The sequence below is a fragment of the Pseudophryne corroboree genome, chromosome 4, assembly GCF_028390025.1.
Source record: "Pseudophryne corroboree isolate aPseCor3 chromosome 4, aPseCor3.hap2, whole genome shotgun sequence".
Classification (NCBI taxonomy): domain Eukaryota; kingdom Metazoa; phylum Chordata; class Amphibia; order Anura; family Myobatrachidae; genus Pseudophryne; species Pseudophryne corroboree.
This window is the reverse complement of record NC_086447.1, coordinates 264,016,521-264,043,866: the sequence shown is the minus strand read 5'-3', so window position 1 is coordinate 264,043,866 and position 27,346 is coordinate 264,016,521.

The following is a 27,346-nucleotide window of genomic DNA, read 5'->3' as shown; positions in this document are numbered from 1 at the left end:
GTTGAGAGAATCATATGCAGTGACAGTAGACTACATGTCCGTAATCGTTGTCAGGTCCTTCAGTCCGGACCAGATGTCAGCATCAGCAGTCGCTCCAGACTGCCCTGCATCACCGCCAGCGGGTGGGCTCGGAATTCTGAGCCTTTTCCTCGCACCCCCAGTTGCGGGAGAATGTGAAGGAGGAGATGTTGACAGGTCGCGTTCCGCTTGACTTGACAATTTTCTCACCAGCAGGTCTTTCAACCCCAGCAGACTTGTGTCTGACGGAAAGAGAGATCCAAGGTAGGCTTTAAATCTAGGATCGAGCACGGTGGCCAAAATGTAGTGCTCTGATTTCAACAGATTGACCACCCGTGAATCCTTGTTAAGCGAATTAAGGGCTCCATTCACAAGTCCCACATGCCTAGCGGAATCGCTCCGTGTTAGCTCCTCCTTCAATGTCTCCAGCTTCTTCTGCAAAAGCCTGATGAGGGGAATGACCTGACTCAGGCTGGCAGTGTCTGAACTGACTTCACGTGTGGCAAGTTCAAAGGGCATCAGAACCTTGCACAACGTTGAAATCATTCTCCACTGCGCTTGAGACAGGTGCATTCCACCTCCTATATCGTGCTCAATTGTATAGGCTTGAATGGCCTTTTGCTGCTCCTCCAACCTCTGAAGCATATAGAGGGTTGAATTCCACCTCGTTACCACTTCTTGCTTCAGATGATGGCAGGGCAGGTTCAGTAGTTTTTGGTGGTGCTCCAGTCTTCTGTACGTGGTGCCTGTACGCCGAAAGTGTCCCGCAATTCTTCTGGCCACCGACAGCATCTCTTGCACGCCCCTGTCGTTTTTTAAAAAATTCTGCACCACCAAATTCAAGGTATGTGCAAAACATGGGACGTGCTGGAATTTGCCCATATTTAATGCACACACAATATTGCTGGCGTTGTCCGATGCCACAAATCCACAGGAGAGTCCAATTGGGGTAAGCCATTCCGCGATGATCTTCCTCAGTTGCCGTAAGAGGTTTTCAGCTGTGTGCGTATTCTGGAAAGCGGTGATACAAAGCGTAGCCTGCCTAGGAAAGAGTTGGCGTTTGCGAGATGCTGCTACTGGTGCCGCCGCTGCTGTTCTTGCGGCGGGAGTCCATACATCTACCCAGTGGGCTGTCACAGTCATATAGTCCTGACCCTGCCCTGCTCCACTTGTCCACATGTCCGTGGTTAAGTGGACATTGGGTACAACTGCATTTTTTAGGACACTGGTGAGTCTTTTTCTGACGTCCGTGTACATTCTCGGTATCGCCTGCCTAGAGAAGTGGAACCTAGATGGTATTTGGTAACGGGGGCACACTGCCTCAATAAATTGTCTAGTTCCCTGTGAACTAACGGCGGATACCGGACGCACGTCTAACACCAACATAGTTGTCAAGGCCTCAGTTATCCGCTTTGCAGCAGGATGACTGCTGTGATATTTCATCTTCCTCGCAAAGGACTGTTGAACAGTCAATTGCTTACTGGAAGTAGTACAAGTGGGCTTACGACTTCCCCTCTGGGATGACCATCGACTCCCAGCAGCAACAACAGCAGCGCCAGCAGCAGTAGGCGTTACACGCAAGGATGCATCGGAGGAATCCCAGGCAGGAGAGGAATCATCAGAATTGCCAGTGACATGGCCTGCAGGACTATTGGCATTCCTGGGGAAGGAGGAAATTGACACTGAGGGAGTTGGTGGGGTGGTTTGCGTGAGCTTGGTTACAAGAGGAAGGGATTTACTGGTCAGTGGACTGCTTCCGCTGTCGCCCAAAGTTTTTGAACTTGTCACTGACTTATTATGAATGCGCTGCAGGTGACGTATAAGGGAGGATGTTCCGAGGTGGTTAACGTCCTTACCCCTACTTATTACAGCTTGACAAAGGCAACACACGGCTTGACACCTGTTGTCCGCATTTCTGTTGAAATACTTCCACACCGAAGAGCTGATTTTTTTGGTATTTTCACAAGGCATGTCAGTGGCCATATTCCTCCACGGACAACAGGTGTCTCCCCGGGTGCCTGACTTAAACAAACCACCTCACCATCAGAATCCTCCTGGTCAATTTCCTCCCCAGCGCCAGCAACACCCATATCCTCCTCATCCTGGTGTACTTCAACACTGACATCTTCAATCTGACTATCAGGAACTGGACTGCGGGTGCTCCTTCCAGCACTTGCAGGGGGCGTGCAAATGGTGGAAGGCGCATGCTCTTCACGTCCAGTGTTGGGAAGGTCAGGCATCGCAACCGACACAATTGGACTCTCCTTGTGGATTTGGGATTTCGAAGAACGCACAGTTCTTTGCGGTGCTACTGCTTTTGCCAGCTTGAGTCTTTTCATTTTTCTAGCGAGAGGCTGAGTGCTTCCATCCTCATGTGAAGCTGAACCACTAGCCATGAACATAGGCCAGGGCCTCAGCCGTTCCTTGCCACTCCGTGTGGTAAATGGCATATTGGCAAGTTTACGCTTCTCCTCCGACAATTTTATTTTAGGTTTTGGAGTCCTTTTTTTACTGATATTTGGTGTTTTGGATTTGACATGCTCTGTACTATGACATTGGGCATCGGCCTTGGCAGACGACGTTGCTGGCATTTCATCATCTCGGCCATGACTAGTGGCAGCAGCTTCAGCACGAGGTGGAAGTGGATCTTGATCTTTCCCTAATTTTGGAACCTCAACATTTTTGTTCTCCATATTTTAATAGGCACAACTAAAAGGCACCTCAGGTAAACAATGGAGATGGATGGATACTAGTATACAATTATGGATGGACTGCCGAGTGCCGACACAGAGGTAGCTACAGCCGTGGACTACCGTACTGTGTCTGCTGCTAATATAGACTGGTTGATAATGAGATGTAGTATGTATAAAGAAGAAAGAAAAAAAAACCACGGGTAGGTGGTATACAATTATGGATGGACTGCCGAGTGCCGACACAGAGGTAGCTACAGCCGTGGACTACCGTACTGTGTCTGCTGCTAATATAGACTGGTTGATAATGAGATGTAGTATGTATAAAGAAGAAAGAAAAAAAAAACCACGGGTAGGTGGTATACAATTATGGAAGGACTGCCGAGTGCCGACACAGAGGTAGCTACAGCCGTGGACTACCGTACTGTGTCTGCTGCTAATATAGACTGGATGATAATGAGATGTAGTATGTATAAAGAAGAACGAAAAAAAAAACCACGGGTAGGTGGTATACAATTATGGATGGACTGCCGAGTGCCGACACAGAGGTAGCTACAGCCGTGGACTACCATACTGTGTCTGCTGCGAATATAGACTGGATGATAATGAGATGTAGTATGTATAAAGAAGAAAGAAAAAAAAACCACGGGTAGGTGGTATACAATTATGGATGGACTGCCGAGTGCCGACACAGAGGTAGCTACAGCCGTGGACTACCGTACTGTGTCTGCTGCTAATATAGACTGGATGATAATGAGATGTAGTATGTATAAAGAAGAAAGAAAAAAAAAAACCACGGGTAGGTGGTATACAATTATGGATGGACTGCCGAGTGCCGACACAGAGGTAGCTACAGCCGTGGACTACCGTACTGTGTCTGCTGCTAATATAGACTGGTTGATAATGAAATGTAGTATGTATAAAGAAGAAAGAAAAAAAAAACCACGGGTAGGTGGTATACAATTATGGATGGACTGCCGAGTGCCGACACAGAGGTAGCTACAGCCGTGGACTACCGTACTGTGTCTGCTGCTTATATAGACTGGATGATAATGAGATGTAGTATGTATAAAGAAGAAAGAAAAAAAAACCACGGGTAGGTGGTGGTATACAATTATGGATGGACTGCCGAGTGCAGACACAGAGATAGCTACAGCTGTGGACTACCGTACTGTACTGTGTCTGCTGCTAATATAGACTGGATGATAATGAGATGTAGTATGTATAAAGAAGAAAGAAAAAAAAAACCACGGGTAGGTGGTATACAGTTATGGATGGACTGCCGAGTGCCGACACAGAGGTAGCTACAGCCGTGGACTACCGTACTGTGTCTGCTGCTAATATAGACTGGTTGATAATGAGATGTAGTATGTATAAAGAAGAAAGAAAAAAAAAACCACGGGTAGGTGGTATACAATTATGGATGGACTGCCGAGTGCCGACACAGAGGTAGCTACAGCCGTGGACTACCGTACTGTGTCTGCTGCTAATATAGACTGGATGATAATGAGATGTAGTATGTATAAAGAAGAAAGAAAAAAAAACCACGGGTAGGTGGTGGTATACAATTATGGATGGACTGCCGAGTGCCGACACAGAGATAGCTACAGCCGTGGACTACCGTACTGTACTGTGTCTGCTGCTAATATAGACTGGATGATAATGAGATGTAGTATGTATAAAGAAGAAAGAAAAAAAAAACCACGGGTAGGTGGTATACAATTATGGATGGACTGTCGAGTGCCGACACAGAGGTAGCTACAGCCGTGAACTACCGTACTGTGTCTGCTGCTAGTAAAGACTGGATGATAAATAATGATATAAAAAATATATATATATCACTACTGCAGCCGGACAGGTATATATTATATAATGACGGACCTGCTGGACACTGTCTGTCAGCAGAATGAGTTTTTTATAGAATAAAAAAACACCACACAAGTCACACGACGAGTGTTTAACTTTTTCAGGCAGACAATCACAATATACTGGTGGTCAGTGTGGTCAGGTCACTGGTCAGTCACACTGGCAGTGGCACTCTGGCAGCAAAAGTGTGCACTGTTTAATATGTTCTCCTGGCTCCTGCTATAACCTATAACTGCTCCCCAGTCTCCCCCACAATTAAGCTGTGTGAGCACAGTCAGATATTATACATAGATGATGCAGCACACTGGGCTGAGCACAGATATGGTATGTGACTGAGTCACTGTGTATCGTTTTTTTCAGGCAGAGAACGGATTATATTAAATAATAATAAAACTGCACTGGTGGTCTCACTGGTCAGTCACTAGTATAACTAACTAACTAACTACTATCAGCAAAATTCTGCACTCTCTGAGTACTCCTCCTAAGCTCCAGTAAATGAAGTGTCTCACTCTCACTCTCCTATCTATTTCTAAACGGAGAGGACGCCAGCCACGTCCTCTCCCTATCAATCTCAATGCACGTGTGAAAATGGCGGCGACGCGCGGCTCCTTATATAGAATCCGAGTCTCGCGATAGAATCCGAGCCTCGCGAGAATCCGACAGCGTGATGATGACGTTCGGGCGCGCTCGGGTTAACCGAGCAAGGCGGGAAGATCCGAGTCGCTCGGACCCGTGTAAAAAAACATGAAGTTCGGGCGGGTTCGGATTCAGAGGAACCGAACCCGCTCATCTCTAGTAAAAATCCCTGCATATTGGGGTGGGAGGCAGCGGAAGAGGTGCCTCACGCTGACAATATAAAGGAAGCGAGGAGACGGGCAGTGGGCGGGGCCAAGCAATGGGCTGTAAAAGCCCATTAAAAAATGATAGGGAAGCGGCACCAGTATATGTGCCTTAATGACGGGGCGTGCATTCGGCCCACCTGAAAGCACGCCCCTGTCAGTCCCACAGATGTGACTGGACCAGCGCATCCACTGGATCTGCTGGCCAGTGGGCACATGCGGTGCAGCAATGCGGCGGGCATTTGTGGCAGCGGGACCTGGCGGAGAAAGGGTGGCTGGCGACAGACCTAGATCCGAGAGGATCCATTCCCTTACAGCCATTCTGCAGAGTTCGGCAGCGGAGAGCTGGCTTCTCATTTCAAAAATGGCACGTCAGCATAATTTTTTTAATTTAAGATGGACACCGCGAGCCAGTAACGGCTCGCCATGTCATTGCTCCGCCCCCTCAACTGGCTTATATAAGACAGCAGCGAGGCAACGGCTGTCAGTCCAGTGGCAGTGAGGGAGCAGGTAAGAGCTCCTGAAGATAGAAGCCCTTGGAAGCCCTGGGGAGGCAGCGGCCATGAAAATGAGCTTAAAGGCCGCCACTCCCAGGTGAAGCCACTGCATAATAAACTATTAAAACATTATGTGTTGTGTTTTTATTGTAGTATTTTTTTTACAGATGGACTACAGGTGCCAACAGGCCCTTAATGTGGTTCTCCAAGTGCCAGCATGCTGGGGCAGGCTTGCTGGGACCTATTCAATGTGCAAATATTGTGGAGGGGTTTTACTATGAGGGCATGGGGGCATAATAATGCGATTAGTCCGGCCCTGCCCCTATCAATGTCCATTTGCTTCTCATCTCTCGTCTTCTCCTGGAGAGAAGACTTCATATGTCGGACAGTATGCTGTATATGTGATACCCGGGCAGTGCCAGGTCCGTCAGTGATTGTAATGCATGGAACGCCAGCCCATCTTATCACAAACATCAAGCAGTTTATTTAAAGTTCAGACAGGGTCATCACAGTAATAACATTTGATCCATTGTTCTTCTCCCTCCAGCACAAACTTTGTCATCTCTGGGGGCCTTCCGCCACATGTGGTTTCCTACCACTCACCCAGATATTACTCTCCCATAGACTCCCACCTCCCGTCCTGCTTCTAGGGTGCCCCTCAAGGTGGGTATTGCCTTTGTTTCTTCCACTGATTGCTCATGCTGTTGCTGCTCTCACACTGTGAATCTGGATATATCTTGCTCTTCCTAGCAGCACCTCCATGCTGCTCCATAATGCCAGGGACCATGGAACTCACTTTCACCTATCCATGGTTCCCGGACCGAGTTTCTCCTGGACACTAGCCTGTGCCCATCATGCTTGGTCAGCTCCCACTCTCCAATTCCCCCACTGTCCATTCCTTTGTTTAAAAAAAGACACCTCACTTCCTGTCCTATCCCCCTACATGTGACAGGGTCTGCCAGAACTGGTTTAACTGGTTTGGGTCATAAACTCCCCCACTCACTGATAAGAATCAAATGGCTTTTGGAACTTTCCAATCTTTTGTCTCCTAACATGCCAGTATGCCACATATACAATTCATTAAGCTTTCTATTGATCTTAATGTGTATACACCTAAGTGTACACACATAGGTGCTGATGCAATCAGGACAGATGTTATCAGAAAGGTGGCAGAATAGTGATGGGCACTCTTGGGCTGTTACTGGATGGTGGCTTGAGGTGAATACAAACAAGAGTAAAGTTGGGTACACACTAGATGAGATCGTGAATAATGTGACATTGTCTAATGTGTACCCAGCAAAAGTCTGTCTCTGTGGCGTGTTGTGGGAGTGTTGCGGGGGGTGTCTGTACCAGTGGATGCATTCCCAGTCACACATACGCAAGCATAGGGCTAGTGTAATTTTTGATGGTGCAACTGTTGGTGGCATGTAAGGACGCACCCTTTGGTTTGCACAGGCACTAAAAGTGGTTGTAACAGTCCTTGCACATTTGTCGTATAGATGTACACAAGGAAGGAGTTTGTATGTATGCCATGTGCATAAACTCGCGGCATAGATGTACACAAGGAAGTAGTTTGTATGTATGCCATTTGCATAAACTCACAGGCAAGCAAATGGCAATAGAACTGCTGCATTTGCTTTTGTGTGTCACTCAGAATCAGGTCCATTATCTTAGAGAATCATTTTGGCTTAATCTACGTTTTGCTTTTACTAAAGTTATATCTATTTATTTATGCAGATTTCATCTTTCAGGACTCTGCATATCAATTTTCAAACCTAAAAAACAGAAATGACAGTTATTGTGACTTATTTTTGCTTGGTGGCAGTTAAACAGTATGCCATATCCCTGGTTACCCCATATTGCATTACAGGCCACCTTCATTATACAGCAGTTTACACATCTTTGAAGTTTAAAATTGTTACTTTTGCCTATAATTACTTTTTAAAGATATATAGGTACAATATTTATTTTGTAGCATAACTGAAAAACACTAAGGTCATGAAATGCAGTTATCCATAATTGTACTTATTGCTACTTTTACCTACATAAACTTTCCTAGAAAATGAGATGATTTTGTATAACCTTCCTGAATATACAGTAGTGTAGTTTTAATCAAGGATTTAGGGAATGACAGTGAATTAAACTAATGATTTTTTTTTATTATTTGTTTACTTTTATTATTATATATAGTTTTCTGTGCTTTCTGCGCTGATAGACCAGTGATAAAAAGCAGCAAATACACTTTAAAGGGATTTTCACTATATCCCCATAGATAACAAATGTACAAAAAATAATAAAAATGTATAATTGCGCTCAGACTGACAACATGAATACACAGGTGAATTTCCTCTTAGTCAGTTCCTCCCAGAAAAGTGAAACTGCTCTCCTTGTTTTTTTCACGAGAATCAAGGAAATGTAGAGGATTTCAAGAATAAATGGAAGGAAAACTCTTATGCCACATCCATATATTAAACTGAAATGACAGAAGGAGGTACAAATAGTGCAGACAACCAAAATAGAAGGTGGTGTTTTTATTTGTGACTAAATTTTGCACTTACAAACAACTCAAATTTGTCAAGCATGTAGCATAATCCAGATCTCCATGGATGTACAACATCTGGTCCAGTGAGTTTCTTGATGATAACAGAGGAATACTTCAATAGAGTACTACAAAATGAAGAAGTATGTAACAGTGCAGAGACACCCAATTTAAAGGGTAAACTTTTTTAATTTAAAAAAATGCACTCACAAACACTTCACATATAACAAACATGTAACAGATTTGCTGATGAAGGAAGGCACTCATCCAACAGTTTTCAAAAGGTCCCATAGAGTTCTGGATACTCGATAGTTCCTTATGGGGTGAGTTTTGGTGCAAGTCCTCCAGTCCAAATGTATATTTTTAGCCAGAAGCTTATCAGAAGCTTGTCTTGATAAAGATCCAAATAACTGGATCGAAACGTCGACCACTTTAAACCTGATTTTGACTGAAATAAAGCGTCTCTGAAGGTGAACGTGTTGAAGAAATTGTTTTTGGAGATTGCACCTCCACTCTATTGGACTTTACACACACACACACACACACACACACACACACACACACACACACACACACACACACACACACACACACACACACTCGTTTCCTTGTTGGTTGGGGACCATGTTGTTTTTCATCATTTGTGGAGACCACCCATACTAAAGGTTCTAGAAGTTTTAAAAAAAATCACGTACAATAACCATAGCATTGCTAGCTTACACAGGACTTCAATTATGTCAATTGATGAAGTAATGTCCTGACCATGGTAAATGGGGACCTTTGAAAACTCAAGTGAACATGGCTGATGGGGACTTAATTTATATATTATTTGCATAGCTTACACAAATTCCCCTTTGATAAGTGGGGACCTCGCAACAAGAGTATTACTAATGACAAATGACATGCATCTATATCAAGTAACCTCAGATTATTGCATTTGTTAAAAAAGGGTTAATCTATAATAGATAAGCTGAAGGCTGCATAAGCCTGAGGCCATATAAGAGATCCACTTTTTGTGATTGGTTGTTAAATGACTAAGCAGTTGCTAGGCAGATCAGTTTTCCCTTTTGGTTTTTTCCTATTGGATTGGAAGGTTGTGCATCAAGCTTAATAGGAGGGTCTTAGGATAGTATATAGGTGGGGGCCATTTTCCTAGACTTCCTCTTGCCATTCATTTTATGCCCGCTCGCCCTCCCGGATTTCAGCTACGGTTTGTTGATTTGCAGTGGGCTATTTTAAAGCCAGATTGGCGGGAAGTCGCTACCAACCAGCTGTCACACAGGCATAAGTGGTCATTGTGGGGCTCCCTCTTTAGAAGGACGGCAGGTGTGTCCTTTTCTTGCGGTTGGACATTTAGACGTTCCCCTGCGGGAACCGAACGTTTGCCAGAGAAAGAGGGGTAAGGCCAGCACAATGCGGGTTATGCGGGAAGGAGGCGGGGTATGTGTACTCCCCTCCTTGGTTTGGTGGTTTTCATCTAGGTGACGGGTGCTGGTGTGTGGCAGCGACTTTCTGGTTGCCATCCTCCAAACTAAATTTAAGTCCATATTCGAAATCAATTCTAATTCGATCACAATTATAGTTTAAAGAGTTGGTCAGCGATTAATAAACATCGTCTGACCTTTAACTCCAGCTACTGTGTCCGTGTCTTTTTATTTCAGTGTGTTGTGTGGTTTCATTTAGTGATAAGCTAGCTTAAAGAAAAGGTTTATGTAATCACAATAAAGTTATGAGCGCCTTAAAGAAGTTAATGATACAGTAGCTGTACATCAATAACAGTTGAAATTATGAAATTTAGCTTACTTCATAGATAATGTAGAGATGTAATGTAAGGCTTACAAATGGTGCTAATGATGCAAAGCATCACTTGTATAGAACACTAGTGCTTTGTATGTAGTCTCTTCACAATGTGTAAGAATTTACAGTATGTTTGACTGATTGATATTCCTTAGTTTAATAGGAATATTGGTGTGATTTAATTAAGTACAGTAAAAGGCTATCTATTAATGTACAAAGGATTGAAAGAGAAGTGAATTATTGTCTGTATATTTTCCAATCCATATCAAACCCACAAGTGAAACTTTTAAATCCTTCTACTTTCTGTTAGCGAGTCTATCTTTAATTCAACTATTTAAAAAATACATATATTTTATCCACAGTAAACCACCTATTACTTAATCACATGACACTTAAAAATAGTTTTCATATAGTGGTACCAGGACTGCCAAAAGAAATCAGAGTACAGCAACTTCCCGTGGCCCCCTGGAGGGGGTGTGGCCACATCTTGTTTTAGTGAAGCAGTCACAATATATGTAGATATATCAACTATATAGATATATCTAATCTAATACAAACACTAAAGGTAATGGATTTATATAGATGCATGTAATATACTATATATATTTATATATCATTTTTAAATACATTTTCAGCAACAAGCTGGAAGCAGCACCACAGTCAATGTGTCACATACCTTAGTGGTGTGGGTCTTCTCAACTTCCAGCTCCCGTCTGAATCAACGAAGCACCAGCAGCCCTGCCCCTGATTGTTCCCACTGTGCTTCGCCACAAGACTTACAGGCATGCCCAGCATACCTCACGCCCTACTCAGCCTGCCTTCCGAGATGATGACATCATCATCATATTGCGAGATGTAGCTCTACAGCGGCCTCTAGCAGAACTAAGTACTGTCTGTATGGCATACTGCACTACACAGCCCGGTGATACCTGTACCCCCTTCCCCCCCAACAACCCTGCACCCGGCCACAGAGAAAATAGAGAGCAAAAATGTTTTTTTTTTTTAAACTCGGGGTGTCAGAGTGGTACTAACCACTAATTGAACTTCAATATATTAAACGTAAACTCGAATCATTTAAATTGCAGAATTCAACTTTTAATGTTCAGCTTCATCAACAATCTCATCAAATGAAGTCCGATAACCTCAAAATAATCAAGCTCCTATTGCCTGAGTTTTGACAAAATAATTCTTCATTAAAAAAATAAAACTTTCACACATATGCCTCCTTTCTAATAACTGCAGTTTGCTGGTTATTATTGACAGAAATAAGTTCAACATGTTCAGTAGGCCTTTAAAACATGTGCAGTGTGCTTTTTTTATGAGACATGTGAATTTAAACAAAAACTGCCATAACAGCTACGCACCTCACGCCTTCCGTCCTCCACCTACAGTTCGTGGACTTCCTGGGGTGACCTGAAAAGAATGGGGGACACTATGCAGGTGTGGCCTCCGTTGGGCTCAGAGAAGGGTCATCATTGGCACTTGTGGCCTCAGACTGGGTGCACCTGTGATGGTGCGAAGCACCAGGTGCGACCCTGAACAAAAACGCCCAAGGGGAGGTAAGGGAAGGGGGCAACGTACACACGAAAACACACGAAACACAGTAATGCTCACCAGCCGTACCCGCAGGTCCCTACCAGACGACTGTACCTTCTTCTTCTATCCTGGAATAAAACACACAGCGCAGAGACACTTAAAACATTATGTGTTGTGTTTTTATTGTAGTATTTTTTTTACAGATGGACTACAGGTGCCAACAGGCCCTTAATGTGGTTCTCCAAGTGCCAGCATGCTGGGGCAGGCTTGCTGGGACCTATTCAATGTGCAAATATTGTGGAGGGGTTTTACTATGAGAGCATGGGGGCATAATAATGCGATTAGTCCGGCCCTGCCCCTATCAATGTCCATTTGCTTCTCATCTCTCGGCTTCTCCTGGAGAGAAGACTTCATATGTCGGACAGTATGCTGTATATGTGATACCCGGGCAGTGCCAGGTCCGTCAGTGATTGTAATGCATGGAACGCCAGCCCATCTTATCACAAACATCAAGCAGTTTATTTAAAGTTCAGACAGGGTCATCACAGTAATAACATTTGATCCATTGTTCTTCTCCCTCCAGCACAAACTTTGTCATCTCTGGGGGCCTTCCGCCACATGTGGTTTCCTACCACTCACCCAGATATTACTCTCCCATAGACTCCCACCTCCCGTCCTGCTTCTAGGGTGCCCCTCAAGGTGGGTATTGCCTTTGTTTCTTCCACTGATTGCTCATGCTGTTGCTGCTCTCACACTGTGAATCTGGATATATCTTGCTCTTCCTAGCAGCACCTCCATGCTGCTCCATAATGCCAGAGACCATGGAACTCACTTTCACCTATCCATGGTTCCCGGACCGAGTTTCTCCTGGACACTAGCCTGTGCCCATCATGCTTGGTCAGCTCCCACTCTCCAATTCCCCCACTGTCCTTTCCTTTGTTTAAAAAAAGACACCTCACTTCCTGTCCTATCCCCCTACATGTGACAGGGTCTGCCAGAACTGGTTTAACTGGTTTGGGTCATAAACTCCCCCACTCACTGATAAGAATCAAATGGCTTTTGGAACTTTCCAATCTTTTGTCTCCTAACATGCCAGTATGCCACATATACAATTCATTAAGCTTTCTATTGATCTTAATGTGTATACACCTAAGTGTACACACATAGGTGCTGATGCAATCAGGACAGATGTTATCAGAAAGGTGGCAGAATAGTGATGGGCACTCTTGGGCTGTTACTGGATGGTGGCTTGAGGTGAATACAAACAAGAGTAAAGTTGGGTACACACTAGATGAGATCGTGAATAATGTGACATTGTCTAATGTGTACCCAGCAAAAGTCTGTCTCTGTGGCGTGTTGTGGGAGTGTTGCGGGGGGTGTCTGTACCAGTGGATGCATTCCCAGTCACACATACGCAAGCATAGGGCTAGTGTAATTTTTGATGGTGCAACTGTTGGTGGCATGTAAGGACGCACCCTTTGGTTTGCACAGGCACTAAAAGTGGTTGTAACAGTCCTTGCACATTTGTCGTATAGATGTACACAAGGAAGGAGTTTGTATGTATGCCATGTGCATAAACTCGCGGCATAGATGTACACAAGGAAGTAGTTTGTATGTATGCCATTTGCATAAACTCACAGGCAAGCAAATGGCAATAGAACTGCTGCATTTGCTTTTGTGTGTCACTCAGAATCAGGTCCATTATCTTAGAGAATCATCTTGGCTTAATCTACGTTTTGCTTTTACTAAAGTTATATCTATTTATTTATGCAGATTTCATCTTTCAGGACTCTGCATATCAATTTTCAAACCTAAAAAACAGAAATGACAGTTATTGTGACTTATTTTTGCTTGGTGGCAGTTAAACAGTATGCCATATCCCTGGTTACCCCATATTGCATTACAGGCCACCTTCATTATACAGCAGTTTACACATCTTTGAAGTTTAAAATTGTTACTTTTGCCTATAATTACTTTTTAAAGATATATAGGTACAATATTTATTTTGTAGCATAACTGAAAAACACTAAGGTCATGAAATGCAGTTATCCATAATTGTACTTATTGCTACTTTTACCTACATAAACTTTCCTAGAAAATGAGATGATTTTGTATAACCTTCCTGAATATACAGTAGTGTAGTTTTAATCAAGGATTTAGGGAATGACGGGGAATTAAACTAATGATTTTTTTTTTAATTTGTTTACTTTTATTATTATATATAGTTTTCTGTGCTTTCTGCGCTGATAGACCAGTGATAAAAAGCAGCAAATACACTTTAAAGGGATTTTCACTATATCCCCATAGATAACAAATGTACAAAAAATAATAAAAATGTATAATTGCGCTCAGACTGACAACATGAATACACAGGTGAATTTCCTCTTAGTCAGTTCCTCCCAGAAAAGTGAAACTGCTCTCCTTGTTTTTTTCACGAGAATCAAGGAAATGTAGAGGATTTCAAGAATAAATGGAAGGAAAACTCTTATGCCACATCCATATATTAAACTGAAATGACAGAAGGAGGTACAAATAGTGCAGACAACCAAAATAGAAGGTGGTGTTTTTATTTGTGACTAAATTTTGCACTTACAAACAACTCAAATTTGTCAAGCATGTAGCATAATCCAGATCTCCATGGATGTACAACATCTGGTCCAGTGAGTTTCTTGATGATAACAGAGGAATACTTCAATAGAGTACTACAAAATGAAGAAGTATGTAACAGTGCAGAGACACCCAATTTAAAGGGTAAACTTTTTTAATTTAAAAAAATGCACTCACAAACACTTCACATATAACAAACATGTAACAGATTTGCTGATGAAGGAAGGCACTCATCCAACAGTTTTCAAAAGGTCCCATAGAGTTCTGGATACTCGATAGTTCCTTATGGGGTGAGTTTTGGTGCAAGTCCTCCAGTCCAAATGTATATTTTTAGCCAGAAGCTTATCAGAAGCTTGTCTTGATAAAGATCCAAATAACTGGATCGAAACGTCGACCACTTTAAACCTGATTTTGACTGAAATAAAGCGTCTCTGAAGGTGAACGTGTTGAAGAAATTGTTTTTGGAGATTGCACCTCCACTCTATTGGACTTTACACACACACACACACACACACACACACACACACACACACACACACACACACACTCGTTTCCTTGTTGGTTGGGGACCATGTTGTTTTTCATCATTTGTGGAGACCACCCATACTAAAGGTTCTAGAAGTTTTAAAAAAAATCACGTACAATAACCATAGCATTGCTAGCTTACACAGGACTTCAATTATGTCAATTGATGAAGTAATGTCCTGACCATGGTAAATGGGGACCTTTGAAAACTCAAGTGAACATGGCTGATGGGGACTTCATTTATATATTATTTGCATAGCTTACACAAATTCCCCTTTGATAAGTGGGGACCTCGCAACAAGAGTATTACTAATGACAAATGACATGCATCTATATCAAGTAACCTCAGATTATTGCATTTGTTAAAAAAAGGGTTAATCTATAATAAAGAAGTTAATGATACAGTAGCTGTACATCAATAACAGTTGAAATTATGAAATTTAGCTTACTTCATAGATAATGTAGAGATGTAATGTAAGGCTTACAAATGGTGCTAATGATGCAAAGCATCACTTGTATAGAACACTAGTGCTTTGTATGTAGTCTCTTCACAATGTGTAAGAATTTACAGTATGTTTGACTGATTGATATTCCTTAGTTTAATAGGAATATTGGTGTGATTTAATTAAGTACAGTAAAAGGCTATCTATTAATGTACAAAGGATTGAAAGAGAAGTGAATTATTGTCTGTATATTTTCCAATCCATATCAAACCCACAAGTGAAACTTTTAAATCCTTCTACTTTCTGTTAGCGAGTCTATCTTTAATTCAACTATTTAAAAAATACATATATTTTATCCACAGTAAACCACCTATTACTTAATCACATGACACTTAAAAATAGTTTTCATATAGTGGTACCAGGACTGCCAAAAGAAATCAGAGTACAGCAACTTCCCGTGGCCCCCTGGAGGGGGTGTGGCCACATCTTGTTTTAGTGAAGCAGTCACAATATATGTAGATATATCAACTATATAGATATATCTAATCTAATACAAACACTAAAGGTAATGGATTTATATAGATGCATGTAATATACTATATATATTTATATATCATTTTTAAATACATTTTCAGCAACAAGCTGGAAGCAGCACCACAGTCAATGTGTCACATACCTTAGTGGTGTGGGTCTTCTCAACTTCCAAAAAGGAATCAACGAAGCACCAGCAGCCCTGCCCCTGATTGTTACATACTCGTTTCCTTTTTGGTTGGGGACCATGTTGTTTTTCATCATTTGTGGAGACCACCCATACTAAAGGTTCTAGAAGTTTTAAAAAAAACACGTACAATAACCATAGCATTGCTAGCTTACACAGGACTTCAATTATGTCAATTGATGAAGTAATGTCCTGACCATGGTAAATGGGGACCTTTGAAAACTCAAGTGAACATGGCTGATGGGGACTTCATTTATATATTATTTGCATAGCTTACACAAATTCCCCTTTGATTAGTGGGGACCTCGCAACAAGAGTATTACTAATGACAAATGACATGCATCTATATCAAGTAACCTCAGATTATTGCATTTGTTAAAAAAGGGTTAATCTATAATAAAGAAGTTAATGATACAGACACACACACACACACACACACACACACACACACACACACACACACACACACACATATATACTTGTGTGTCATTTTGTATAATCATTTTTGTAACCTTTAAACATTGTGACCAAATTAAAATTAGCATGGTCTCTGTGTTCTTTAAGCAAATCTATAAGCCTGTGAAGTGCCATGGTACCTGCTTCTGACCAGTATGAACTTATTGTTTGAATATTATAATTATGATAATAGTAGTCATAGGTAGAACTAAAGGGTTGTCTTGGAGGAGTGTGTCACACCTGAAAATTCCCTTAGTGGTCGCAGCGAGAATTGTGATATTAATAGTACTGACTTGTCCATAATCACTGACAGCACCAGTCCCAGTACCCCTGTTACCAGTCTGCTGTTCCTCCCCTTTCCAGTCCCAGACACCATATCTGCCATTCTGCTGTTTTTTTCCTCCAACTGCCAGCACCCCTGCTCCTAGTCCATTGACTGTTCCTATCCTTGTCCCAGCACCCCTGCTCCCTGTCTGTTCTCTCTTCTTCTTCCAGACCCAGCACCCCTGTTCTGTTTGAAGTATACTGTCTGGGGCTGCCATCAGAAATTGTGGGGCCCGAGACTGACAAAATAGACAGCCCCTTCCCCTCGAAAAAACAACACCATATTAAGCCCCTTGAACCATATTGAGACCCCACAGTAATGCTCCTGGCACCATTTTATGCCCCTAGTTATACCCCTGTCACCATATTATGCCCCCACAGTTATGCCCTTGTCACCATGTTATGCCCACATAGTAATTATGCTAGTACTTACTCATTGTCAGGGGTTCTGCTCATTAACAGAGGTTCTGCTTGTTGTCAGGGGATTCCCCCCCTCCCCAGCCCGCTGCGCTGCTGTGGGTCTGCCATCCAGGTGGGGGCCACTGTTCGTGGTTGCCTGCTTCAAACTATTGAAAACGTCCCTCCTAAAATGGCCACTGCCTCAGAGGAGACAGTTATTAAAGATACTACAGGCCTCCTAATAACTGTCTCCTCCTAGGTGGCGGACATTTTGGGAGGGACATTTTCAATAGAACATTGCGTTTGGACGACGGTGGACGGATGACGGTGGGCAGACAGCGGCATGACGACCCAGGCCCTCCCCTCCCTGTCAGAGAGGCCGGGCCCAGGACAGATGTGCCTCCAGTACCCCCCTGATGGCAGCCTTGCTGCTGTCCTTTCCGCTCCCAGTCTCAGCACCCCATCTCCCAGTCTGCTGTTCTTTTCCCTCCTAGTCTCAGTACCCCTGCTCCCAGTCTGCTGTTCCTCCCCTGTCCAGTCCAAGTACACCTGCTCAGAGTCCCAGCACACATTCCCCTACTCTGTTGCCCCTTCCCCTCCCAATCCCAGCACCCATGCTCCCAGTCTGCTGCTCCTACCCTTACTTTAATAAAGATGATGCTATGTCCTGCTGGTATGATTGGAATTTTATTTATATACTATACTATGGTGCTTCTCTATTGGCTAGAAAAACAGACAAAATAACCTGCGCCCTCAGACTGCAGCTCAGGTCCACACTTAGGGGCACCACCCCCTTACACAATGCAGACAGTACACAAGAAGAGTGGTCCAGAAAGCGCTGTCTCTTGAGAAGTAAGATATACTTTCTCCTTCTCTAGTGGTCACTCCTGACAGGTATTCACCTTTTTCTCAGAAGTGAAGGAAGGAACAAGACAATATGTTAGGTCAAGGTGGGGTTTCTATTGATAGTGTCAATTCTCCACCAAACACTCACCTCAAAGAAGTGAGATGCATACACATAAAGGTTTCTTTGCCATTGGAGTTCTTTTATACTAAAGGCGCCTAGGCTGTAGATCCACCCATACAGTAACCCCTCAAATAAGACACTCACCCGGGACCAGGTATAAATGTTCCTCAAAAGGTATCTTTATGGCGGCTTCACCTTCCTGGAACAGTATCTTCCTCCCACAATGAATCAGGCAATAAAGTATTCCTCAAGAAAATGCAATATTTATTCCAGGGTATAGTCCATAAAAAAGTTCACGATCAATCCAAAAATACCAAAACATTTATTTCCACAGTATCCATAAAAAACAATAAAAAAGCATGACCAAGGCTTTCCAAAAAACACAGGGACAAAAAGACACTACTTTTCTATCTCACCTGGACTGAGAGGAGTGTATGGTGTCCGTAACCTAGATGATATTCGGTTAGTCCATGTGCATCAGAGGATCCCCCTTTAGACTCTGCCTCCTATCAGTCGTACACTCCCAGTCCGTACATCCAGGTACCATTTCTCCAATGAGGTTTTATTGCATGGATTCCACAAAATGAGGTTAAATCGTTAATATTGCTTTGATGTACTTATTTGAAATGTAGGGATACATTGTGGGTCTCCAGACCCTTTTTAATGTTTATTACATGCTCGGTTAATCTCTCCTTAAGCGTGTGAGTAGTTTTCCCTACATATTGTTTGCCACACGTACACTCAAGTACATAAATACAATATTTAGTGTTACAAGTTACAAAATCATCAGTGGCAAACTCCTTATTAATCTGTGTTGATTTATAGTGTGTGATCTTAGATTCCTTACATTTACATGTTCTACAAATACTGCATACTCCGCAACGGTAAAAACTGATTAAGCTAAATATTTATCTTATATAAAACCCTTTATGAGGTCTAAGAACACTGTACGCTATTTACGTATGGAGTACCGTAAGGGTACGCTCGTTGCGTAGCAATCGCTTAGCCGTGGTCGAGACGCTCAAGCGTCACGTTCGCTCACGGCCAAGAGATCACAGGCAGGCACGCTATTGGCTGCTGACTAACGTAATGGTTCACTATAGCGTAACGGACGCTGTATCGGGAGCGGGCTGCTCGAGCGATACAGACGCTCACGAGAATACGCTGTTGGTATCGGGCACATTTATAGGTGAGCGACTACCGTAATGCTACGCTATCAGCGTAGCGGACGCTCGAGACCACGAGGAGATCACGAGCGGCGCAGACGCTCACAATGTTAAACCTTTATATCTAAACCATAAACAATGTAATATGCTGTAAAACCTTAGTGTAGAGATAGGGTTTAGATGCAACACAGTGTAACCTTATTAACTCAAAAGCTGTTTGAGCGTCACCGACGCTCTGAGAATACTTAACACTATAAGAAATACACAGATACCGTGCTTAGGGTCCAACGCCTAATATATATATATATTATGAATGTTATACTTGCAAAAGAATTAATACAATACAAGTCATACACTACAATATAACATAGACTACCTAACCAGATAACTACACATGAAATACAATACAATACTATTACGTTTAAGAGAATACGAGAGAAAGAGGAGAAGAGAGAGAGATATGGCCCATAACAACAAGAAAGACAATATGATTGCGGAGAAAACTTACGCACAAAGGAAACGATCGCATGCGCCTCTGGACATCCAGCTCCCGATTTTCAGCAATGATAACCGTTGAAGAGTGAGAGCTGGATGCGATCGGCTTGTCTATTTATGCCCCACACACAATACAATTCAGTGGTCCCTACAATCTCATTGTTCATTGGACACAGGAATTCCTCCTCGCATTATAACAAAAGGTCATAGGTTGATTCATACAGGTGGGCTGTGACGATTTCCAACTGCTCAGGTGGGTGGGAAACTAGGTTTCCCGCCGCATGGATAAGTAAGTGCAAATAATAGTAAATGGACATAAACTTCTTATGTCCATAATTATTCGCACGAGCGATTAATCCGCTTCAAACCAACACCGGAATATTGCTAATTAAATACTCTTCCGATGGATACTAAACACCACTGTATTACTCCTGTCTGACCCTTCGTATCAAACAAAGGGGGATTTCTCTGTTCATGAACATTCTACATTAACCAAACTTTCAGAATCTATCAAAGGGACCATGATCTACAAAATACATTATATAGTGAAAATATGTAACGATTGAGTCGCACGCTACGAACACATGAACTCTACCGTAAATGCACATACCGCGCGCCCGCGGGTGCCCGCAACAGCGAGTATGCGCACGCACGGGAGAGCGCACGCATGCGCAGAGCAGACCTGTGTGAGGTGCAAATATGGCAGTGTGCATCGTGATATTTTTCTGACTTTGACAGTCCACCCTTTGGCAGTCAACAATAACTGCCACTTCCTAAAACATTTCAAAACGAGAAAAATATATGTCAGGGGTTAATACATTTACATGGTTGGGTAGGGGAGGAGAGGAGAAGGTAGGAAAAGGGTATGACCTAGTGAGATAGCAGAAGCATGTGTGTATGAATCCGTGCTTGGGGGTCATGTATCATCGTGCCGTACGTGTTTTAAATCAAGCTTCGAGGCATTGCGAAGTATACATTTGAATTCCTTCTTATCCCGCGGTACGGGTCTGTGGATGGGCTGTCAAACTTTACCGAGCTCTTTTCGGATTTTGGTTGTATCAAAATGGGGAGCACATTTTAGTTGATGATACATGAATGGGGGAATATGTGATTGCTGATATCTGTGCCTGTATTCCCTATACTATGTGTGTAATTACCTGAAGGTTGTAGAGATGAAGAAAAGACATAATTACGGTAAATGCAGTGGTATTCTATGTCAGGTAAATGAACATTTGTCGGTTGAAGTCTTGTTCGGTGTCTGTTGGTTGCAGTCTTCTTTGTGCTTTTGCCCATAAGGTGCGAGCAAAAGCTTTGTCAATGTCCATAGATTTACAAAAGTGTTGGGCTAGCGTAATTTTAAAATTTCTAGGGAAACTGGGGATCTATGGCATAGTTCATCAAAAATCTGTGTATAAGGTTGTCAAAACTTCTTCTTTAATCCATCTGTTGTCTGTATATCGGCTCATCAAATTCCTCGTCCAAGTGGGTCTTTTTACCTTGGAGAAAACGGATAAACAGGTGAAAGAAACGGACCGTAGAAATCGCATTTTCATCACATCATTGTTTCTACATTTGGGTCATAAATCAAATCCATTGGAATTACAATTTCCTCACTCCTTAAACTCATCACCCTGGTACTTTGTTTACACTTCGTTAAAGCCTGACCGCATCTAAATATCAAGCCAATCGTTATGATAACACCTAAGATACACAGGAGAAACTTCCCTACATCCATTATGACTCCTTGAGCCCATTCTCCTAAACCGGAGAACCAATTTCGCGGGTTCAACCATGACACCCAACCAGTCAGCTCATTACTCACAGCAGCAAGGGTGAGATTGTGTCTCCTGCGAAATTCCCACTTCAATTGGAGAATATCGTCCATCTTTTGGTCTATGACCTCGACCGGGTCCTCGGTACTATTTGTAATATATGTGCAACATTTCACGCCGTACTGCGTTGCCAGTGTGACACAATATCCACCTGTTACTGCTGTGAGATAATTGAGAATCATTCTATGCTGAACCAGTTCTGTTTTATAAGCTTGAAGCTCTCTTCCAGTATACCTAAAAGTGTCATCATACATTTCTGTGATATTGTCTAACAAATTTGCGAGCGCAGATATGTATTTATAATTCAACACTCCTCTGGCGGTGCGAGTGATGTCTAACGCGATTAGAAACTGAATCCCGGTGGATTCATGGATCATGTCAGAGGCCGGATGCTCTGTTCTTTCTATCAGGTGCCGTTTAACTACGTGCTCGTAATGGGTGTGAGTATAAGGAGCTTGGGCAACACGGTGTATATCTTTCATTTTGGCATGTGATACAGTCATTACTTCAGGCAGTACTTTTCCAATATAACACAATCCTTCAGAGTTTGGGGCAAGCCACTTATACGCCTTCCTCCCGCATATGAAATATGCATCATCGGGGAGAACATATGGGACGGAGTAGGACATAACCATATTACACATCTTCCATGTGAAATCTCCTAACCCTAATTCTCCCATCTGTCTAGTACACGTATCAGCTTGTACGATATGTGCACAGTATCCTGGTGATACCTCTCCAACTCTCGTAATCCTATTTCCTAGGGTATACCTATATCGGAAAGATTTTCCTCTACTGGCTATGTGACGTATAAGCTCTGTATCTGTCGGCATTCTATCTGCTCTATATGAAAAGGTCATGGTTTGGTTACTCCATGACACTTCCCAATTTCCCGGCTTTCGGGGATTGGAAATGTTAAAACATATGAGGGATCTATCCACATGATATTGGTGGAGCTTCAAACTAGGAGGACTGGAGATATTAAACCTCCTGTCCACCGGCCTCCCACCACTTAGCTCAAGTACCTCCCCTATCGTTAAAGGAAATGGTACTAGTCCTGATTTGCTATGACCTTGAGGTACTTGAGAGCATACCCAACAATCTGTTTGATTTAACACACTACCCACTAAGGAGTGATAGTCACTCAAGGGATGCCGGTCCATGTGGATATTAAAACTGGATTGGCATTTCTTGATGCACCCATCCTCAACTACGTTGTCACAGAGCCTACAGATACAGTTTTCTTTTCAGCTAACAATGTTTACAAATAACATGGCTGCTAGATCGTTTCCGGTACTCGCCTTTTGCTTGGTGGTTGTGTTGCTATTGGAAATTTACACCTCCGTCTCAGTCATCGGAACCTTTCTGGATCCTTTCTCGACCTCACTGGTACTCTCGCCGGAACAGACTGCTCTGGTCAACATCATGGTCAACAGGAAAATCCATATCACAGTCTCTTGGGGCAAGTCCATCTTACAGGAGGAGAAAAGAAGAAATTTGTAATGGGGGTACAGAAAAACAGTTTGAGGGGGAGAGAAACTTGTTACGATAATTAAGTTCTCTAGTCTTGTTGTTCTTCTTGTTCTGCTGTCATCTCAAAGGTGCTGTCTCTCAGTCTTCCAAACGAACATTCCGGTGATGCAATATTCCCTCCAAACCAGCGATCTTTCTGTAAGGAGCAAAAAAATCTTGCATTACCATTTGTCTAACTGATGTGTGACATACCATCTTTAAAACATGAAAACATGAGTGAGAAGAGGGAGAGGAAAAAAAAACAACGAGAGAGAGAGAACCGTTCACATATGTATATACATATTTATATATAACATAACACATCAATAAACAACAGAGAAAAAAAAACATTTTTCAAACATAAACATTTTCTAAAACATTGTCAGATCATCAGGCTGTCATATCTACATGTCCAATGGTTTCCTTGCGCAGTCCCTCCCCCCAGTACTTCCATATTCCACTGTCTGTATCTGGCCAGAATACATTGATGCGGATAGGTCATGCTGGGGTTTGGTAGACTTCTGCAAAGACCAAGTATATATGCAATGTTTGAATCCTACCAATAATCGTCAGAGATGGGGAGAGAGAAAAAGAAACATTTCACAGATACATTTACAACGTTTCACCCGGTCATTCCTGTGTCTTCAGGGAATGGCCTCCCAATTTATTAACTGTTACCTCAGGCTTACCATCCGTCCTAGTGATCACCTTTCTTGACTACATATTATGGGTGTGGCCCAAAATTCTTCCTATATGATCCCTGATTATAATTGTGTGTGTTATAATTTTGCTCATTTCTTGGTCTAGGGGGTCTGACTTTATGTGGGTTATTACAGTTGCTGGCATAATGCCCTTCTCTTCTACAATGATAACAAATCCTTGGCTTTCTCCATGTGCTAGGGGCCTGGGGTTCCGGTCGACTTGATGCCTCCTCTAGTGCTTGGATGCTCAGTACCATCAACCGCTCTCCCTGTGCTTCCCTGGTTCTTTGGATATTGCGGTCATGCTCGATAGCGGACTCTCTTAATGCAGCCACCGAGATGCCTCTCCAATGAGGTATAGAGGTTTGTACCCTAATTTTTAGTGTGTCTTTTAAGCTGTCCATTAATACAGACACAGCTACCTCTCTGTGGTGTACGTTAGTTTCAATGTCATCTATACCAGTGTACCTAGCCATATCCTGCAGAGCCCGGTGAAAATACTCTGATGCGGATTCACCTTCTTTTTGTTTTATTGTAAAGATTTTATTCCACTTTACTACTGTAGGAAAATATTCTTTCAACTGTAGATTGATTCTTTTTACATTATCTTGGTTATACTTGTCTGTTAGTGGTACTTCCTCATCTAGCTTACAATCAGCGATAAATTTCAATGAATCAACATCGGGGGGTAAACATGCCCTCAAAACTGTCCTCCAATCTTTGTTATTTGGCTCTGCAGTGTTTCCTAGCACTCTTATGTACTTTTGACAAGCAACTAAGTCTTTCCTGGGATCAGGAAATTCAGACAGAATTGTTCTTAATTCTGTTCGGGAAAAGGGGCAGTACATGGCGATGTTCCTGACAGGAGTGACTCCTGTAGAGTCAGTTTTCCCATTTGGTACTGCAATTACCCTGACAGGATTAAGTCCAGTAACGTTATCCTGAATTGATTCCACGATATGAGGTACATTTGTTTGTGCGTGATGTATAATACCATACGTACCTGTGGACACGACCTCACCTGACCCTCCGTTAGGGGGTTTGATTACAGTCTTTACCGATTTGGTCGCGTCCACCTGGATGTCTTGTGTGATGGCTGCTGGAAAAGGCTCCGACATTGTGCTGGGCTCACTTTCTTGTCGGTGTTCCTGAGGAAAGTTTAACAAGGGGTGCGACTTGCATGGGTTAATAGTTGTACATTTAACACTTTCATTTTTATAAACCTTATTACGTTTGTTACATTCATTCTTAATATAGTTACTAAGTGCACTTTTATCGCACCCCATTGTGCCTTTCTCCGCAACCATAATCCTCTCCATTGCCATGTCTCTCCTCTCAAGATGAAAGTTAGGTATGTAAGTTACATTTCTTTGCATTTCACTTTCCTGTAGCCATAACTGCAAACAATCATCATGTTTAACCCGTTGTTTCCAGGATTTTATGAGACAGATCCTCCGCCTTAAATTATGCAATACCTCTAAGTCAAAACTACCTATCCCAGGAAATGGTGCCTTATCCCCCGCAGTCATTCGTGTCCATTCATCACAAAAGGTCTCAGTGTGGGGACCATACCTCCTCCACATTACTAACCGAGCAGACCCTCGGGGTCTGCAAGCCTCTGCAGTCTGAACCCTGACTGCTGAACGTCCCTGTGTTGTGCACTTGGCCTCCATTGTGGACCTCTTTTAACACAGAAAAAACTTCCAAAAATGCACCAAACACAGTCTACGGTGAAAATCCTTAAAGCTCTTCCACTGAACTTCTTCTGCTCCGAGTATCTCCGGTCCGCCTTCTAGCAGACACGTGTAACCGTTGCAGGCCCTATCTCTAGAGATTTTCCTGAGAGACCAGTGAAAATTCCCTTCTTTTTTTTTTCTTTACACAAATCACGCTTGCATGTGCTTCCCACAACACGTATGAGGGCAATTTACCTCGTATCACGTTGCGTTATTGGTCACACCTACAACCGTGCGGTCCAATCGTACCACTTATAAACACTTGTTGCCCATAAATGGTAGGATCATTGGAGTCTCCCTACTGTGCTCCAAAACAGCCAAAGCGTAATACAACGAAAACTTTATCACACTCTGTTGCACGTTTTCACTCAGACCGTGCTCATCACGTTCCACCAAAGATCACCCAGATCACTCAGTTCACAAAGCGGGATTCAATACACTCATACCGTTTTCAACCCACTATCATTCTTATAGTTTTCTGATCAGAAAAATCATTTCCCGTAATCTGATAGCTGTCCCCAGAGGCATTACAGTAAAGTAAGGTATTTAAACTAAGTTTTGGAAAAACTGAAATCAATTTGTGCTATTATCACGTGGCTATGCTATACCGCCCCCACTAAAACAATGCTATTGTGCGATTTGAGTTTCGGTGGGCGTACCCAGACGCTCCGTTGCGTAATATACGCTGCGTGCGTCGGCCTTTGTGTTGCGTTCGCGAGTCTAAGCCTTTTGTTAGAGACACGTGTACGCTGGCCATACAAAAATACAATTAGCACGTTTATCAATGTAGATGATCTTTAACTGTAATCATCTACCAAGCACCACACAGGACTTTCCTTGTATCTCAGGCGAAGCTGTGCGTGTGTTTTACAAATTACCCCTTAATGTATCGTTTTTACTCTTTAACTACCAATAGCAACAAATCTTTCTCAGCACGTTATCAATTGTGAAATGGCAAACAGGAGAGTGACATGAAAATACACGAAAAAGAAATGCAGCTATATGCGTGTGTACGCAAAACAGAAATAAAACAGTTTTAAAAGATACTAGCGTGTTGTTCTTACCTCCGGTTCCCGGATTCCTTCAGCACCCTTTACTAAGCGAAGCAGACGCTTATCTCGTCAGGACTGCGAAGAATATGATCTCCCGCCCTTTGCTGATGGATAATGTCTGCTGAAATTACCTAGCAGAGATATGTGAAGGACAGGACGAGCCGCCAATTGATAAAGCTAAATATTTATCTTATATAAAACCCTTTATGAGGTCTAAGAACACTGTACGCTATTTACGTATGGAGTACCATAAGGGTACGCTCGTTGCGTAGCAATCGCTTAGCCGTGGTCGAGACGCTCAAGCGTCACGTTCGCTCACGGCCAAGAGATCACAGGCAGGCACGCTATTGGCTGCTGACTAACGTAATGGTTCACTATAGCGTAACGGACGCTGTATCGGGAGCGGGCTGCTCGAGCGATACAGACGCTCACGAGAATACGCTGTTGGTATCGGGCACACTTATAGGTGAGCGACTACCGTAATGCTACGCTATCAGCGTAGCGGACGCTCGAGACCACGAGGAGATCACGAGCGGCGCAGACGCTCACAATGTTAAACCTTTATATCTAAACCATAAACAATGTAATATGCTGTAAAACCTTAGTGTAGAGATAGGGTGTAGATGCAACA